This window comes from Lipotes vexillifer, unplaced genomic scaffold, assembly GCF_000442215.2.
Source record: "Lipotes vexillifer unplaced genomic scaffold, Lipotes_vexillifer_v1.1 scaffold1235, whole genome shotgun sequence".
In the NCBI taxonomy this organism is placed as follows: Eukaryota; Metazoa; Chordata; class Mammalia; order Artiodactyla; family Lipotidae; genus Lipotes; species Lipotes vexillifer.
Window position 1 is genome coordinate 191361 of NW_006775530.1, and position 11550 is coordinate 202910.

The following is an 11550-nucleotide window of genomic DNA, read 5'->3' on the forward strand; positions in this document are numbered from 1 at the left end:
CATAAATGGATCTACATACATATACTTTAAGAGAAGCTTCAACGAAATCAACCCCTAATTTGGTCTTCTATAAACTGAACAGATAGAATAGGCAGAGAAATGTTTGCTGGGATGTAATACAATTCATTCCATAGATGTTCCATGCAGTGGGCACTGTGCTATATGGATGAGGAATATTGCCTTGGAAAGCTCTCAGTTGGTGTAAGGAGGGGTAACCATGTAAAAATAAAACTGTGCACCTAAATTCACCATAAATGAGACACAAGCCCTGCCTTTGAGCAGCTCAAGGGAGACGAAGTTCATCAAATTATTGCTACATGGTGTGAGAAGAATTGTAAAAAATAATTTTTAAAAAGCAGTGGTTTTCAAATTCAAGCTATGCCGGGGAACTTCAAGGGTTACAAAAACTACGCTATTTTAATTTCTTCATTTAAACAGCACTTATTTCTAAAATGGTATTTTAAATACAGGCACACACAAGAATATTATATACCAATATTATAATATTCATATCTGAAATTTTCACTACATTATGTTATGCAACCAGGTTAACTTGCTCCTCTGTGAACTGTGAATAAACTATTTCTAACCATCCTTATTCAAGAGATTACAAAAACAAGCTTCTTAAGCAAACAAACAAAATCCTAAAACTTGCAACTACTTAGAGATGTAAATCAGAATTCTCTCAACATGGGAATCTAAAACAAACAAGTCACTTGCTCAAGGTGACCTCAAGCTGTAATTGTCCCCCATATTCTCCAATTATAAATTAAAATTTATAAAATCAACTTAATCTAATTTATTACAACTGCTTTTTCAGCAGGGGAGGTGCTGTTGATCATTTAGAAATCATTTGGAAACAAAAAGACTTTCGATGCTTGAAAAAAGTTTCAAAGTGAGTGATAAGCTATGGTCACGGCACAGTGAAGACACAAAGGAAGCAATAAAATAAATGCAAGCTATCTTATCACATTTGAAAAGTGGAAATTTTTACTTTTCATAATATTTAGCCAAAACTAATTTTCATTGTGTATTTTTCCCTAATTTTCATGACAAAGGAATTGAATAGGAAATACATGGATCACTACTGTGCAATATCAATAGTTCTCTTGGTTTTAGGTCATTCAAAAATCAACTGGAAGAACCTACTTTTAAGTTAGAAAAGAAAGGTTAGAAAGAGACATTGTGCTATGGAAATGCAAATATCCAGTTATTCTGGTAACTGTCCAAAGGCAACAAATAGGAAAGCAGCCCAAGTCACTCAGAACATCGCCTGTATCCCTGCATGAGACACTTAAGTAGATTACAGGGATTGTCCTGAGGTGACAAGAGTCCCAAGGGACACCTTGCCTCCTGCATCCGTTAGGAAGATTTTGGCTTCAGGTAATAGAAAAACATAACTCAAACCATGTGGGCATTTATTATCACAACATGAAGTAGCAGAGCAACCTCCAGGTTTCCTCTCTCCTTCTTGGCTTCGCCTTCCTACGTATTGACTTCATCCTAAGACGGATGGCAAGATGACTGCAAGAGTTCCAAGTACAATATCCAGAACCAACAATAGCCAGTGAATGGACCATCTTTTCCTCATTATATGGGTGAATAAACCTTTTCAAGAAAGCCCCAAGCAAAATTTTCCTCCTGCCAAAATTGTATTACATGTCCATGCCTAAACCAGTCATTGGCAAGGGAACACTCTATGAGTGACTTAGATTAACTGGAACCCTAGAGCAGGAGATGGGCCTAGCTTCTTCTGAAGCACATAGCCATGTATAAAAATGGTGGAAAACCAGATCAATGAAGTTTCTATCAGGAAGGAGGAAGTTGCGATGACTATTAGGGTGTGGTTGCTGTAAAGAAGCTAAAGAACAGGCTTGACACTGTTGTTCTGGCTGGTGACATGGTAACAAACCATTTGGACTAGGAGGGAGCCATGTTGAGAGGCAACTCACTCATACAAGAAAATGCTTATTGAGGTACACAAAATTATTAACTGGGTCAACTATTCCTCCTATAACCATGTGTTCATTGCTGCTTAAACCTTTTTCTTAACATTTTAAGAGTTGTAAATTATTAGGTAGCTATGGCCCCTCCTCAAGCTGGATTAGGTAGATCCTTTTGAGATCTCACAGCAGCCTCCTGTTACCTGAAGTATATTATTTACTTATGGCTGCCTTTTTATTAGAGTTCCATATAGTTCTATTTATCTTCATTAAGAATTCACCTATATTCTTCTGAAGAACAGAAACCATGTCTTATTCATTTCTTATCCCTCTCTATTAGTTACAATACTCAACATAATGTCTTAAATGTCTGTTGTATGAACTCAGAGATTTGATGTTTACAATGGTATAAAGTTCTAATCCATTGTATTTCTATCTTCCTCTCACAATTTTACCCTGTTCCTTTTTTCCTTAATGTTCAGAATTTTTGTGATACATCCAGTGTACTTCCCATTACTAATATTTTATCAGTCTTTCAAATTAGTAAGATTCTATCCTGTTATACAATTCTTTCACCTCTAAGAAGGTAGCCCTAGCAGAGATGCTCACAAAGATACATAAAGATATTCACAGAAAAATCATTTATAATTGCAAAAAAATCAGAAACTTAAGATGCAACAACAGGGATTGCCTAGATAAGTAATACATCCATTCCGTGGAAAATAACTACTAAAGAATCATGGTTTAGAAGATTAATAATGGCATAAGTTTCATGATAAACTCTTAGAGGTACAAAAGCACTTAACAAAACATATATATATATACATATGTATATGTATACATATATACACACACATATATAATATGCCCAAGTTTATTTAAAAAAACAAAAATTGGAGGCCTTTCCAGCAAAGACAGCAAATTGATCTGAGGTGTGAAGTCTCTCCTCCCACTTCAAAGACATCTAGAAGTTCTAAATAAAATTTGAAGAAATTTTTCGAAGTACACAGCTGGAGTTTAAGATAAGAAAAATACATTTCTAGGGGCCAGAAAAATAAGCCATGTGTCCCTCAGGAAGAAATGGATGTAGATTGTGGCAAAGACACAAAAAGTCAAGATTCTGAGTCCTAAACTTCCTCCAAGAAGCAAGACCAGGGGGTGAACTAGAAGTAGAAAAAGCTCCCAACAGTATAAAGATAAGGTTTGCCTCAAGGTACAGCAGGAAGCAGAGCCAGTCATGACAATTTTGAATTCCCTGCCCTGCAAGGCATGCCAGCAGAGTGTAAAATTCTTTGAGCTATTAGCAAAGTCCAAACTAAAAAATTAGTATAAAAAGTGGCCCAAACCTGGGAAACCCATACATCCACAGTAAAACACAAAACTGTCCCATAAGGGTGCTTCCACAATCCAGCACATACCTATAAATATATAATTAGTACTGATGAACTCAGAAAGATTGCAAAGAATACAAAGCAATCCAATGCTATAAAATTTGCAAATGCAACAAAAGCTCATAATCAAATAACTCTGAATACTAAAGCAATTCAAAAAGAATTTTAAAATAAATGTTTATAGCCATTAAGCAGATGAAAAAGATAATAGATTCCACATGGCAGGATCAAGGTACAGGCCTACCTGAGAGATACTGCAGGTTCAGTTCTAGATCACCACCATAAAGCAAGTATCGCAATAAAGAGAATCACATGAATTTTCTGATTTCCAAGTACATGTAACAGTTATATTTGAACTCCACTGTAGTCTATTAAGTGTGCAATAGCATTGTATCTAAAAAAACAATGTACATACCTTAATTTTAAAATACTTTATTGCTAAAAAAAATGCTAACCATCATCTGAGCCTTCAGTGAGCTGCAGTAGTAATATCAAAGATCACTGTCACAGATCACCATAACAAATATAATATTAATGAAAAAGTTTGAAATATTGTAAGAATTACCAAAATGTGACAGACATGAAGTGAGCAAACACTGTTGGAAAAGTGGTGCCAGTACACTTGCTCAGCAGAGCATTGCCACAAACTTTCAATTTGCAAAGAACACAGGATCTGTGAAGTGCAACAAAGTGAAGCACAATAAAACAAGGTATGCGTGTATTATTGAAAATGAAAATCTGAAAAAAATTCTATCACTGGCAAACAAAACAATAATATGTTAAAGAGCACACAACACAAAGAGGAAGAGAAATTTATTAAACTGGAAGATAAGTCTAAAGAAGTCACCTAGAATGTATCACAGGAAGTTTAAATAATGGAAAATATGAAAGAGAAATTTAGACAGAAGATCCAGCATATGATAGTTATCTGTGAAAGACACTACAGTGAACAAAGATATAATATTTTTAAAGTTTTCAGAAGTGAAGATATAAACCCTCAGATTGAAAGAGCTCCTTAACTCCCCAGACTAAACAAAGATACAACACTGTAGTGAAACTACAGAACACCAAGAAAAAAGAGAAAAAAGTGTGAAAGCTGCAAGAGAGAAAAGATAAACTACCTTCAAAGGAACAATAATCAAACCAATAGGAATCCTATCAAAGGCAACAACAGATGCAGAAATAATAAGATACACAAATATATTTTCCCCCAAATAGTAAGGGAAAATAACATAACCTACAATTCCATACCTAGCTAAACAATCACCGAAGAGTTCAAATAAAAGCAGACTGTCCAAGATATAAAAACTAAGAACTTGGGCACTCCCAGTGGAGGCAGAGGAGCCGAGCGGGAACCATGGCCAGTACAGTCATAGCAGTTGGACTGACCATTGCTGCTGCAGGATCTGCAGGCCATTATGCTTTGCAAGCCATGAAGCATATGGAGCCTCAAGTAAAACAAGTTTTTCAAAGTCTACCAAAATCTGCCTTCAGTGGTGGCTATTACACTTTCAGAGGTGGGTTTGAACCCAAAATGACAAAACAGGAAGCAGCATTAATACCAGGTGTAAGCCCTACTGCCAGTAACGGAAAGATAAGAGATGCTCATCGACCAATTATGCTTTTAAATCACCCAGACAAGGGAGGATCTCCTTATATAGCAGCCAAAATCAATGAAGCTAAAGATTTACTAGAAGGTCAAACTAAAAAATGAATTAAATGTATGATGAATTTTAAGTTCTTACTCATTTATATATATGAATACCAGCTTTTTATAATAAAATGCCTCAAAGCTACACATTTTTAAAATTAGCATAAGCTAAATCAAAGCCTTACTATAAATATGAGGATTTAAAATCAGATTATAGAATATTTATAGGTTAATACTCAATAATTATGGATAAATGCATGCCATCTGAAGTGTTGTTCATTACTCATTTGTCAAATGATTTGGTACCTATTTCAAGACAAAGTGAACAAGAGAGTCTCTCCGTAAAGGAATCCCCAATCTGATGGGAGACTGATAAACTGATAATTAAAATACAATGTGATAAATATGATGGAATTAACACAGGTTGTTATAGTAGGGGATCATCTCATTGGGACAGAAGGCTGTTCAAGGAACAGAGGACTCCCCCAGCCACTTAGAACCTTGAACTTAAAAATGAATTTAGCCACAACTTAACCTAAGAAATTGATCTAGGTATGTATTTATCATACATATCTTCCTCTGCAATTTTTTGGAAGCGTTTGAGAAGGGTGGGTATTAGCTCTTCTCCAAATGTTTGATAGAGTTCACCTGTGAAGCCATCTGGTCCTGGACTTTTGTCTGTTGGAAGATTTTTAATCACACTTTCAATTTCATTACTTGTGATTGGTCTGCTCATATTTTCTATTTCTTCCTGGTTCAGTCTTGGAACTGACTTTCAATTTGCAAAGAACACAGGATCTGTGAAGTGCAACAAAGTGAAGCACAATAAAACAAGGTATGCGTGTATTATTGAAAATGAAAATCCGAAAAAAATTCTATCACTGGCAAACAAAACAATAATATGTTAAAGAGCACACAACACAAAGAGGAAGAGAAATTTATTAAATTGGAAGATAAGTCTAAAGAAGTCACCTTAGAAGTATACCTTTCTAAGAATTCATCCATTACTTCCAGGTTGTCCATTTTATTGGCATAAAGTTGCTTGTAGTAGTCTTTTATGATGCTTTGTATTTCTGCAGTGTCCATTTTAACTTCTCCTTTTTCATTTCTAATTTTATTAATTTGCGTCCTCTCCCTCTTTTTCTTGATGAGACTGGCTAAAGGTTTATCGATTTTGTTTATCTTCTCAAAGAACCAGCTTTTAGTTTTATTGATCTTTGCTATTGTTTTCTTTGCTTTTATTTCATTTATTATTGATTTTTATGATTCCTTTCCTTCTACTAATTTTGGGTTTTGTTTGTTCTTTCTCTAGTTCCTGTAGGTGTAAGGTTAGATTGTTTATTTGAGATTTTTCTTGTTTCTTGAGGTAGGCTCATATTGCTATAAACTTCCCTCTTAAAACTGCTTTTTCTGCATCCCATAGGTTTTGGATCATTGTGTTTTCATTGTCATTTGTCTCTAGGTATTTTTTGATTTCCTCAGTGATCTCTTGGTTACTTAGTATCGTATTGTTTAGCCTCCATGTGTTTGTGTTTTTTATGTTGTTTTCCCTGTAATTTATTTCTAATCTCATAACATCATGGTCAGAAAAGATGCTTGATACAATTTCTATTTTCTTAAATTTACCGAGGCTTGATTTGTGACCCAAGAGGTGACCTACCCTGGAGAATGTTCCATGTGCACTTGAGAAGAAAGTATAATCTGCTATTTTCAGATGGAATGTCCTATAAATATCAATTAAATCTATCTGGTCTATTGTGTCATTTAAAGCTTGTGTTTCCTTATTAAATTTCTGTCTGGATGATCTGTCCATTGATGTAAGTGAGGAGTTAAAGTCCCCCACTATTACTGTGTTACTGTCGATTTCTGCTTTTACAGCTGTTAGCATTTGCCTTAGGTATTGAGGCGCTCCTATGCTGGGTGCATATATATTTATAATTGTTATATCTTCTTCTTGGATTGATCCCTTGATCATTATGTAGTGTCCTTGTCTCTTGTAATAGTCTTTAATTTAAAGTCTATTTTATCTGATATGAGTATTGCTACTGCAGCTTTCTTTTGATTTCCATTTGCACAGAATATCTTTTTCCACTCCCTCACTTTCAGTCTGTATGTATCCCTAGGTCTGAATTGGGTCTCTTGTAGACAGCATATATATGGTTCTTATTTCTGTATCCATTCAGTGAGCCTGTGCCCTTTGGTTGGAGCATTTAATCCATTCACATTTAAGGTAATTATCGATATGTATGTTCCTATTACCATTTTCTTAATTGTCTTTTGTTTGTTTTTGTAGGCCCTTTTCTTCTCTTGTGTTTCCCACTTAGAGAAGTACCCTGAGCATTTGTTATAGAGCTGGTTTGATGGTGGTGACTTCTCTTGGCTTTTGCTTGTCTGTAATGCTTTTGATTTCTCCATCGAATCTGAATGAGATCCTTGCCAGGTAGAGTAATCTTGGTTGTAGGTTCTTCCCTTGCATCACTTTAAATATATTGTGCCACTCCCTTCTGGCTTGTAGAGTTTCTGCTGAGAAATCAGTTGTTAACCTTATGGGAGTTCCCTTGTATGTTGTCATTTTTCCCTTGCTGCTTTTAATAATTTTTCTTTGTCTTTAATTTTTGTCAGTTTGATTACTGTGTGTCTCGGTGTGTTTCTCCTTGGGTTTATCCTGTCTAGGACTCTGCACTTCCTGGACTTGGATGGCTATTTCCTTGCCCATGTTAGGGAAGTTTTTGACTATAATCTCTTCAAATATTTTCTCAGGTCCTTTCTCTCTCTCTTCTCCTTCTGGGACCCCTATAATGCAAATGTTGGTCTCAGAGATCTCTTAGGCTGTCTTCATTTTTTTTCATTCTTTTTTCTTTATTCTGTTCCGTGGCAGTGAATTCCACCATTCTGTCTTCTAGGTCAGTTACCCGTTCTTCTGCCTCAGTTATTTTGCTACTGATTCCTTCTAGTGTATTTTTCATTTCACTTATTGTATTGTTCATCTGTTTGTTTGTTCTTTAATTCTTCTAGGTGTTTGTTCTTTAATTCTTCTAGGTCTTTGTTAAACATTTCTTGAATCTTCTCCATCTTTGCCTCCATTGTTTTTCTGAGATCCTGGATCATCTTCACTATCATTATTCTGAATTCTTTTTCTGGAAGGTTGCCTATCTCCACTTCATTTAATTGTTTTTTGGGGGGTTTATCTTGTTCCTTCATCTGGCACATAGCCCTCTGCCTTTTCATTTTGTCTATCTTTCTGTGAATTTGGTTTTCATTCCACAGACTGCAGGATTGTAGTTCTTCTTGCTTCTGCTGTCTGCCCTCTGGTGGATGAGGCTATCTAAGAGGCTTGTGCAAGCTTCCTGATGGGAGGGACTGGTGGTGGGTAGAGCTGGGTGTTGCTCTGGTGGGCAGAGCTCAGTAAAACTTTAATCTGCTTGTCTGCTGATGGATGGGACTGAGTTCCCTCCCTATTGGCTGTTTGGCCTGAGGCGACCCAGCACTGGAGTCTACAGGCTCCTTGGTGCGGCTAATGGTGGACTCCGGGAGGGCTCACGCCGGAGTACTTTCCAGAATTTCTGCTATCAGTGTCCTTGTCCTCACGGTGAGCCACAGCCACCCCCTGCCTCTGAAGGAGACCCTCCAACACTAGCAGGTAGGTCTGGTTCAGTCTCCTGTGGGGTCACTGCTCCTTCCCCCTGGGTCCTGATGCACACACTACTTTGTGCGTGCCCTCCAAGAGTGGAGTCTCTGTTTCCCCCAGTCCTGTCGAAGTCCTGCAATCAAATCCCACTAGCCTTCAAAGTCTGATTCTCTGGGAATTCCTCCTCCTGTTGCTGGACCGCCAGGTTGGGAAGCCTGATGTGGGACTCAGAACCTTCACTCCAGTGGGTAGACTTCTGGGCTATAACTGTTCTCCAGTTTGTGAGTCACCTACCCAGCAGTTATGGGATTTAATTTTATTGTGATTGCACCCCTCCTACCATCTTATTGCAGCTTCTCCTTTGTCTTTGGATGTGGGGTATCTTTTTTGGTGAGTTCCAGTGTCTTCCTGTCGATGACTGTTCAGCAGTTACTTGTGATCCCAGTGCTCTCACAACAGGGAGTGAGTGCACATCCTTCTACTCTGCCATCTTCCCTTTCTATTGACTACACAGTTTTTTGTTTTAAAAAGTTGGAATTTGTTTTCCTTTCTTGGAAGGGAACATTGATATTTAACTGCTTTTAGAGACTGTCATCTCATATATATAAAATGGACACATGGCTATAAGACACCATATAGGAAATGAGTAGTTATGTATTTTATTTTATATACCAATCTACTTTACTGTGAAAATATAGAGGTTTGAATCAGAACTTGTGAAAATCTGTAGTAGAATACCTTAAGCTGTTAACTGTAAGGCATGGAATAGGAGTTGCTCAGTGGATTGGTTCTATGTTGTGGACTACTTAAGTCTGCATTTGTTACTGTGCTAATAAACAATATTAAAACAAAACAAAACAAAAACCAAAAAAAGGCATAGTAGGCAAATACTAACCAAAAGAAAGTGAAATTGCTAAGAATGGAATGATTTATAACTGATTATAACAGTGATTATCTCTGTGGGGAGTGATAAGTGATTTTTATTACGTTCTTTGTATCTTTCTAAATTTTTTAAATGAAAATATACAATCTTTATAAATTGAAAAATTATTTTTAATTATTAAGTACTTTATTAATATAGCATAACTAAGAATAACCAACACTGCATGTTATGCCAATCCCTATCAAGATACATGTATTAAATCATTTAATCTTTATAACAACTTAAAGAAGGAAATACTATTATAATATTTTTGCTTCATTTTGCAGATGAAGAAACTGAGGCACAAAGGGATTTAAATAACTTGCCTAAGGTCAAACAGCTAGTAGAGACAGGACTAGGTTAGGAGCTAAATATATGTGGGTACTAGAGATAGACATCTATGTCCATGGAAGATACAACTCAGAATTTTCAAAGATTTCTTTTTCATTTTTTTATTTTATTTTTTCCAGTAAAAAATATTCCAATGAGAAGATATATTTAACATTTACAATACTACTACCAGTAGAATTCACAGGCAAAATAAAATCCCTTCCTATAAGTTTGTTCACGTGTTTATACTCTAGAATTATAAAACAGAAGTATCACTGTGTCTACCAATGTTTATTTCATGGCTTTTTCCAGTTAAAATGTATCACTCCTGTAACAAACACAATTCTATTTTTGCACTTTAATTGCTTCTGGTTGGTGTCAGCAAAGTGACATTTGTAAAAGTTTAACCAGGTTTTAATAATAAAAACTTAGACAATATTTCCATCCATGTTTTGAAATTCTGGGTGTAAAACACATGGCTAAAACTATCCTCTATTTGGATATGATTGTCTTTCTCAGATTTTATTTCCCTTTTCTTTTTAAACAAATATATAGTTTAGAATGAAATTTAAGATAACATATAGTATATTTTAAAATAATTTCTATTGTACAACCACACAAAAAAGAAAAAAGCCACGGTAGAAACTACGTTCACCTGTATTTACAGTAGCCTCCCCCCAAGAAAAGAAGGAAAAGCAAAAGAGAGTCATCATTTATAAGTAATGGATGCATTCCTAACCAAATGGATACTGAAAGAAAAAGGAGCATTTTTCTAGCTATATCAGAAAGGGCCTTGCAAACAGCACGTAGACAATTACAGTTCCGCGATCATTCAATTGGCCACCTATCTTGGCTAAATTACAATAATGTGCATTTGGCAAATCCTATCATTTCACAAAGTCATTTTAAATGTACAATGTGCATTTCTTCTCTTACCTCTCAAAATAATTCTCTAGAATGTGTCAAACTTAAAGAAATATGCAGATACACCGTTGGATATCCTGTCATAACCAGGCTTCACAGGAAGCCAGAGCACCTTTCTCTAGCTAGACTTCATATGCCTAGAAGGAACCACCACCAAGATGCACTTCTGTCTACACTGACACTGCCATGGTAGCATGTTAAGCATGTTGGAGTCGATGACATATTTGTCAGAGGCCCTATTTACTGAAATAAAGACAATGGCAAATGGTTGATCAACACTTCTCTTTCTATTGTCATAAACTCTCAGCAGATTATCCTTTCCAAATAATGAGTTAGGTTTATAATTTTCAAAATCTTTTTGATTTTGAAGATCTTTTTGACACAATTTCACACTATATAATATTCTTCATATTCGTTTATGATATCACATTATAAGGTATCAAAAAATGATTTTGAGAAATGTGGGTGGAGGCATCCAAATGCATAGTTATAATAGATGTACATGGGGCTCTGGAATATAAAACTAATGATTTTATTTGTCTACTCCTGATGTTATTGGAGAGTATTATCTTATGCATAATTAACAGGGTTTTGAAAGGCTGAATATAAACTATTATAGCATTTCTTGTCAGCTTACATTGGGAACTCTACTGTAACTGACACAAATAACCTTTAAAGGTGCTTTCTACCTAATCTGGAAAAATTGTAAATATTATACTGTGCTGGTACATCTTTGTTTTCACAGATATTCATGGAGGGAA

At 35.7% G+C, this 11550-nt stretch overlaps 1 pseudogene; it reads left to right on the plus strand.

The window, feature by feature from the left end:
• The first annotated feature begins 4691 nt into the window (after positions 1-4691).
• LOC103091172 (mitochondrial import inner membrane translocase subunit TIM14 pseudogene) lies at positions 4692-5048 on the plus strand (annotated as a pseudogene).
• The last annotated feature ends 6502 nt before the right edge of the window (positions 5049-11550 follow it).